General features: G+C 44.9%; 1 long non-coding RNA gene across 1 annotated transcript in view; it reads right to left on the reverse strand.

Annotated features, from left to right (window-relative positions):
* The window catches only part of LOC141984243 (uncharacterized), a 40,028-nt gene extending 35,589 nt beyond the window's left edge, over positions 1–4,439 (reverse strand). Inside the window, exon 1 of the long non-coding RNA XR_012638702.1 lies at positions 4,202–4,439. This is a non-coding gene — a long non-coding RNA (uncharacterized LOC141984243). The remainder of the gene's footprint in view (positions 1–4,201) is intronic.
* Between the last annotated feature and the right edge of the window lie 2,771 nt (positions 4,440–7,210).

A 7,210-nucleotide genomic window follows, 5' to 3' on the forward strand; every position in this document is an offset into this window, starting at 1 on the left:
GGCGGAGTGGAGGGGAGCTAGGGCAGGGGGCTGGGGGGGGGAACCTCAGGAAGCAATGGGGGGGGGAAATGCGGCATGCCTGGGGGAGGGGCGGGGCCGGGGTTTTGGGGAAGGGGTTGGGAAGGGGCGGAGTTGGGGCGGAGCCGGGGGGGCATGAAAAAAAAGCGGGGTGGCCAAAAATTTTTTTGCTTGGGGTGGCAAAAATCCTAGAGCCGGCCCTGATAGCAAAGAGACGGTAAGGGGGTGCCTGAGTCTGAGAAGAGATGAAGTCTTTTTGTCTAACCAGGATGCAGGTTTACTGACCTCTGGTTATAACAACTCCCGTCTCCAGAGGGGTTGTGCCAATGGAATGAGCCACGTTAGAATTGCTCTGCCCCTTGCTGCACTGGCTGGACTGTGTTAGTGGACCGACAGCATGCTCTGCCCAGCATCAAGATCTTCAAGCAAGCGTCTAGAACTCAGAAATTCAGAGGAGTGCACGCTCGGGGTGGGCTAAATAGCACCAGTATAAATGTCAATTGGTTACGTTTCATTTACTGCTATAAGTGGCATCTATTAATTGATTTATTGAAGTGCCCCCTGCTGATTTAAAGTGGTTGTGACATTTTAATTCATCTCAATCTGTTACATCGCATTTCTCTATGTTGTTATGTAAAGGTGTGTTAACGCTAATCTAAGAGCGTATTGGGTGTACACTGTTTATAATTGGCACGTTTGAGTTAGTCCCATTGAACAGATTAGCTCAGGTGTATTCCTGGAGGATCCCAAGGCATGCCATTGAGTGTGTACAGAGCCCAGCCAGGTAGAAGCACCACCAAGATTAAAAGGACTGCAGCAGAGGGGTAGATAGAGACTTCCTACCATTGGGATACTCAGGATCTCTTACTTTTAACAACATCAGGAGCCCAGGCAAAGAGGTGAGTGTTGCCTCTCCTGAATAACTTAAGGAGGAGAGGGGGTTACACTTTTCTTATTGATTTTTTCCCTGAAAGATTTTCCAAAAAAAAGCATTCCAGATTGTATCCTGACAAGTGTTATCATATTTGCAAAGACCTTCCCACTTCCTCCTGCACCTCATACAGGTATTGCACATGAACCATAGCCCAAAGCAGGTCTTTACTGCTACACAGGCATCTAAAATATGACAAAGAGGGAAACTGGTTAATAAAAAAACAAGAAAAGAAACTTGAAAGCCAGATCTAGAATTTCACCCATAAATAATATTCCCTGGGGCAGGGCTACGCTTAAAATGCTACATCAGTGCAGTACAGCTCCAAGCCAGGGGTTCTCAAACTTCATTGCACCGCGACCCCCTTCTGAAAACAAATATTACCACACGACCCCACGAGGGGGGACTGAAGCCTGAGCCCACCCAAGCTCCCTGCCCCGGGGGATGGGAGGGGGAAGAGCCAAAGCCTGAGCCCCACCACTACAGGAAGGGGGGCCAAAGCTGAAGCCCAAGGGCTTCAGCCCCAGGCAGGGGCCTGTAACCTGAGTCCTACCACCCAGGGCTGAAGCCCTCGACCTTTGGCTTCGGCCTGGGTGGTGGGGCTCGGGCTTCGGCCCCGGGCCCTGACAAATCTAAGCCAACCCCGGTGACCCCATTAAAATGGGGTCATGACCCACTTTGGGCTCCCGACCCACAGTTTGAGAACTGCTGCTCTAAGCCTATGGGAGAGAGTTCTCCCGTCGGCGTACTTAATCCAGCTCCCCGAGAGGTGGTAGGTATGTGTCTGGGAGAAGTTCTCCCACCAACATAGCACTGTCTACGTGGGGTGGGGGAAGGGTGGGGGGTCAGGTCGGTATAACTGCATCGCTCAGGGGTGTGGATTTTTCACACTCCTGAGCAGCATAGTTATATCGCTATAGGCCTGCAGTGTAGACCTGGCCTTAGTCACTGTTCTGGCCTGTTATTACTCAGTGTTTGGAAATGCAGAAGTCTAGGAATCAAAGAGGTGCTCCTTTCCCTGTCTATAGGAAGCAGTGGCATCTTCTGGTCTAGCACCCCCTTTCTGAAATTTTGGTCCATAATGTTAAATGTATGTCCCACAAAATCACAAGGCAGCAGAGGAATCTTTTCCCTGAGAATAAGTACAAATGAAAGATAAAGAATAGCATGTTATCATGTAATGATAGATGGAGACAAGGTGGGTGAGATCATATATTTTATTGGACCAACTTCACTTGGTGGGAGATGCAGAAACAAGTTTTCCAGCTACAGAGAGTTCTTCAGGTCTGGGGAAAGTAATCAAAGTGTCCCAGCTAAATACAAGGTGGAGGAGATTGTTAGGCGAAGGAGTTAACACATGTTGCAAGGGACCATTCAAAATTAAGTTGGCCATTAACTACCATAGGACAAAGGAGGGTTAGTGGATTACAAATGGTTGCAAAGAAACATAAACCAGTATCCCTCATGATTCCCTGATTTTCAGTGTCTAGCAAAGTTAGCTAGCTAGCTACAAGTGCTGGAGCAAATACAGAATAAAACAGTATTTCTACCTCATTGCTTCCTTTGTAGCTGCTCCAAACCAAGTACGTATTGTACAGCATAGCAGTGATATTATATAAATCATAGAACTTAGAGAAGGAAAAGACTTACTGATTGGCTCATCAAATATACCACTCCTCTCCAACAACATGCAGAGCTCCCCACAATATATCCTAGAGTTCTTTCTTCCGCTTAGTTTTAAATAACTTGAGACACGGGGCTCCCACCACTTGCCCTGGGAGAATGTGCCACAGTCTAATAACTCTCACCATTCAGAACACTTCCTGATGTGCAGCCTAAGAATGCTTTGTTGCTCAATTTCTTCCCATTAATCCTAGTTATACCCCTTTATATCATGCTCAGTATTTCCTCCACTCTGTGGTATTTACACCCTTCTATTACTTGTAGACAGCTCTGCTTACCCACTACTTAGCAGGCATGTGGCCTTATTAGAATTTACATTATGGTTGTTCCTTGGCAATACTCTGTAGACGCTATAAAATTTAGTCATACAGGCAAAGAGGAGAATTGTTCAGCCTTGGTGGAGTAACCACATTGTAGACTTCAGTTAACAGTGTAAATAGCACCAAAAACATGATTACGTCCTGTGAAACAAGCAGTTTTACTTTCCACCCATTCAAAAAAAGAAAAAAGAACAAACCAAAAACCTATCTTCTTGCATCACAATCATATTCATGGCTCCCTGGAGTATTTACTGTTGTGAAAACCACTATGACCTATTTCTATACTACCTCCAAAGTAAAATGCAGCCACAGAAAAAGTCAGAACCCAATTGCTTTTAAATTTAACCAAGGGATATCCCGACACAGATTTGTTAAATGCATCAAAATCCCTAAGGGCTATTGCGACACAATTAGTCATCTGGAACATCTTCCAACATTTTTCTGAAGCATCTGTACTGAAGCTGTGTCTGTCTGAAATGACATGCTGTGTGCTACCACTTTGGTTTTGTAATGTTCCTTGTAGTAAATATGGGGTTACACTTCTCACTAAGCAAATTTAAAACTTAGCATCTTATATGCACAATGAAATACTGGGAAATACACTGGCACTGAAAGAAATCAAGGGCTAGAGATCAGCTAATGCAGGGACTCAACCTTTCCAGACTACTGTACCCTTTCAGGAGTCTGATTTGTCTTGTGTACCCCCAAGTTCCATCTCACTTAAAACCGACTTGCTTACAAAATCAGACACAAAACTACAAAAGTGACACAGCTCACGATTACTGAAAAATTGCTGACTTTCTCCTTTTTTCCATATAATTATAAAATAAAGCAATTGGAATATAAATACTGTACTTACATTTCAACGTATAGTATAGAGGGCAGTGTAAACAAGTCATTGTCTGTATGAAATTTTAGCTTGTACTTACTTCATTAGTGCTTTTTATGTAGCCAGTTTTAAAACTAGGCAAATATCTAGATGAGTTGATGTACCCCCTAGAAGACCTCCGAGGATCCCCAGGGGTACATGTACCCCTGGCTGAGAAACATGTACCCCTGGCTGGTTGAGCCGATGTCATTCCGAAGTGCTCCACTGAAATCATTGGAGCAAAGCCAATTTACACCAGCTACAGATCTGGCGGCAAATCTTTTATTGCAAGAACAAAATAACGGACATCACTGACCTGCCTGTACTTGCAATACTACCGCTATCATTCATGGCTGATGCACACAAGGGTCAATAACTCACAGTTTCATGCAAGGTACGTGAATGAAATACTTCAGAAGCACTCCCAGTTTACAGCACTCTCGCCTTCTCTATGCACCATTCATATTTGACCCTGTTAGTTTTGCTGCAGTGGTTTTGCATCTCGTCAGTGACTTTATGGGAGACCTCTCAGGAAATCTCAAGGCACTGTAAGAAGGTATCCATAATGAAGATGGTTCACTGAAGAGCTACCACTCCTCTCTGTAAGAAAGTGTTGAACCAATGCTCCAGCAGAGCGGGAGGGGTAAAACAGTCACAACAAACCCCATTGATAATTAGCCCGGTTGGGAAAGGTGCATGGTGACACATTCACAAAGCCAGAATGCAGAGATCCCCTGCTCCTCCAGGTAACCACCCTCTCCAACACTGGCCCCCGCTGATACTCTAGTCCTCAGGGACAGGGGAAGGCAGTATACTGCCAGCCTGCATCCGCTGTGTCTCACTTCCTCTAAAGCCTGGTGACTCACACCGTCTTCTTCTGGGCGCCTGTTTCCCTCTGTAGTTTTAGTTGAACTTCTTGGTAAGCAGTCTCTAAACAACAGCTGCAGAGTGTTGTTGGTGAGGCATTTCTGCTGCTGTTCAGCCAGAAGGAGGTAGCATTTCGGGGGTGGAGGAGTCATTTACAGTCTATGAAGCACTTTGGAACCATTCTCGGTGCATGGTGCTATACCCAGGCCAGACTGCTTAGTGTTATCAGAACTCCAAGGATAGGAACAGCACCATCACTGAGGCCCAGGTTGTGAGTGGCCTCTTTATAAGTGCACAAGGGCAAAGACAGGCCAACGCCCTCAATTTGCACCTGGGGGGAAGTGGCCAGCTTCAGCTGCAGCCCTTGTGCTCACCCAAACACAAGGGCTATTCAAGGCTAGCCCTCCAGTCCAGCCTTCCCAAGCAGGGACAGGGAGGAAGTAGGGTTTTGTCCTGCTGGCCAGCTGCAGAACGGGATACATGTGACACTTTCCTAATGGCTGGCATAGCCGCTGCTCTTCCTTGGGGCACTATGCCTGCCCACTACAGCCTTCAGATGGTTGTGCCCTGCAGGCATGGCCTTGTCCTAGGTAAGCAAATGTCCAGTTAGCAGAGTGTATTCTACCTGTGCGTTTTCTGAATGAAGACTGTCTGGTAATGCCAGTATTGGAGTTGATGCAGGGCTTCTCCAGACTGTGTCACCACTTGACAGCAAAACAATGAACCAAATTCTTCCTTGATTTCATTAATCAGTGACAGTATGGGCCAAATTTCTTAAAGGGGCCTCAACCTAGAGAGTTATTTTGCATCCTCAATCAACAGTGGGCATATAAGAGAGGGCAAAGTTGGGAGCCTTTAGCGATCTGTGTGATTAACAGGATGCCCATAGGTGAGATGCCCGGATACGATCATTTGCACCCACAATTAACTACAGGCGCAAGACTGCGACTCCAAGATTAGAGGCTGTTTTAAAATATTTGGCCCGGCGCATGCTGTGTAAATGTACTAACACAAAATTGGCAGGGGACTCAAGGATCAAAATGGCTGCACCACCGGGGAATGCTGTCAAACTGCCAGCTGTTATTTTTAGAGTGAAGAAAGATTTTCACAAGCATCCACCACTTATACCCAAGATAAAATGTCCCATTTCCACCATCACATGAAGCTTTTGGTGGGAAAAAAATGTGACATTTCAACTTCTGGGCATAAACCTCAACTTTGTCTGACGGTTGTTAATATTTTCACACAGCTCAAGTCTCCAACTAACTTTATGCCCAATTCAGGGGAAATGCGTGTCCCAGCTGATATGGGGCTTCGATAACTGTTCTGACATTCATTAGAGTTTTTGCTGCATAAACAGTGGCCTAAATTCTGCCCTCAGTTAAATCCTTGCAAATATATTGACTTAAGATTTTCATTGACTTTAATGAGGTTGCATGGATGCGGCTCAGAGCAGAATGTGCCGTTGTGATTGCAATGTGTATCCAAGGAGTGTACAATCAAAAAACCCAGTTAAAAACTGTGTCTGTGTGTGTCTTTTTCTAGTATATAACATGCAAGCATTCACTTAAGCTTGGTCTTGTGGTTAGGGGATTGGAGTGGGACTTAGGAGATTTGGGTTTCCTTTTCTAGCTGTGTCACAGATTCCCTGTGTGACCTTGGGCAAGTCACTTAGGATCTGACCCAATGACCACTAAAATATTCCCATTTATTTCAATGGTCACTGTGCCTCAGTTTTCCATCTGTACAATGGTAATAATATTTCCCTACCTTACAGAGATGCTGTGATTCATTAATGTCTATGAGGTGCTCAAATACTACAGTAATGGGGTCCATATAAGTACCTGGCTAGACAAATTGATAATGAAATTAATAGACAGCTCTTACCTTAAAGCTATTAGGTATCAGCTGTAACTTCTCTGCAGTTACTGGGCCAAAATCTGTCCTGAGGTGGGCGGGGATGACTCACACTGACATCAAGAGGAGAGACACATGTTTAGGTCTCATGTTACATCAGATCTTGGGTTCTGCACAAACTAATCTTCTCACATTCTTCCCTCTCCTGTTCTTATTTTTTAAACTCACTTTTTTTCTAACAAGAAACATTAGCAAGATATGGGGAAGGGGCATCTGGGATAAAAAAGACAACCTGTCGGTGAGACACTGTGGTTTGGGAACAAACCAAATGGAGATTTTGTCCAAATAGCCTCCTGATCCTTCCTTCTTGAATAGATTCCAGGGGCAACCTGGAGCCAAGTCTCTCTGGGGGCAGTCAGAAGAGGTTTTTCATTGCTCAGTACTAGAGCTGGTCAGAAAACAGAAGTTCCATCCAAAAATGCAAATAAATGAAATTCCCGACAAATAAACTTAATTGAACCTGGCAGCATTTCTGGCCACTGTTCCAATATTGTTTTTGTTCCAAATCGGAACAAAGTCAAAACCTGAAATTTCTCGTTGAATGGAAATTCCAAAAAAGATGTATGTGGAAGCATCAACTTGTTTCATTTTGATAATTTTGAAACA

Source organism: Natator depressus, chromosome 3 (assembly GCF_965152275.1).
Source record: "Natator depressus isolate rNatDep1 chromosome 3, rNatDep2.hap1, whole genome shotgun sequence".
In the NCBI taxonomy this organism is placed as follows: domain Eukaryota; kingdom Metazoa; phylum Chordata; order Testudines; family Cheloniidae; genus Natator; species Natator depressus.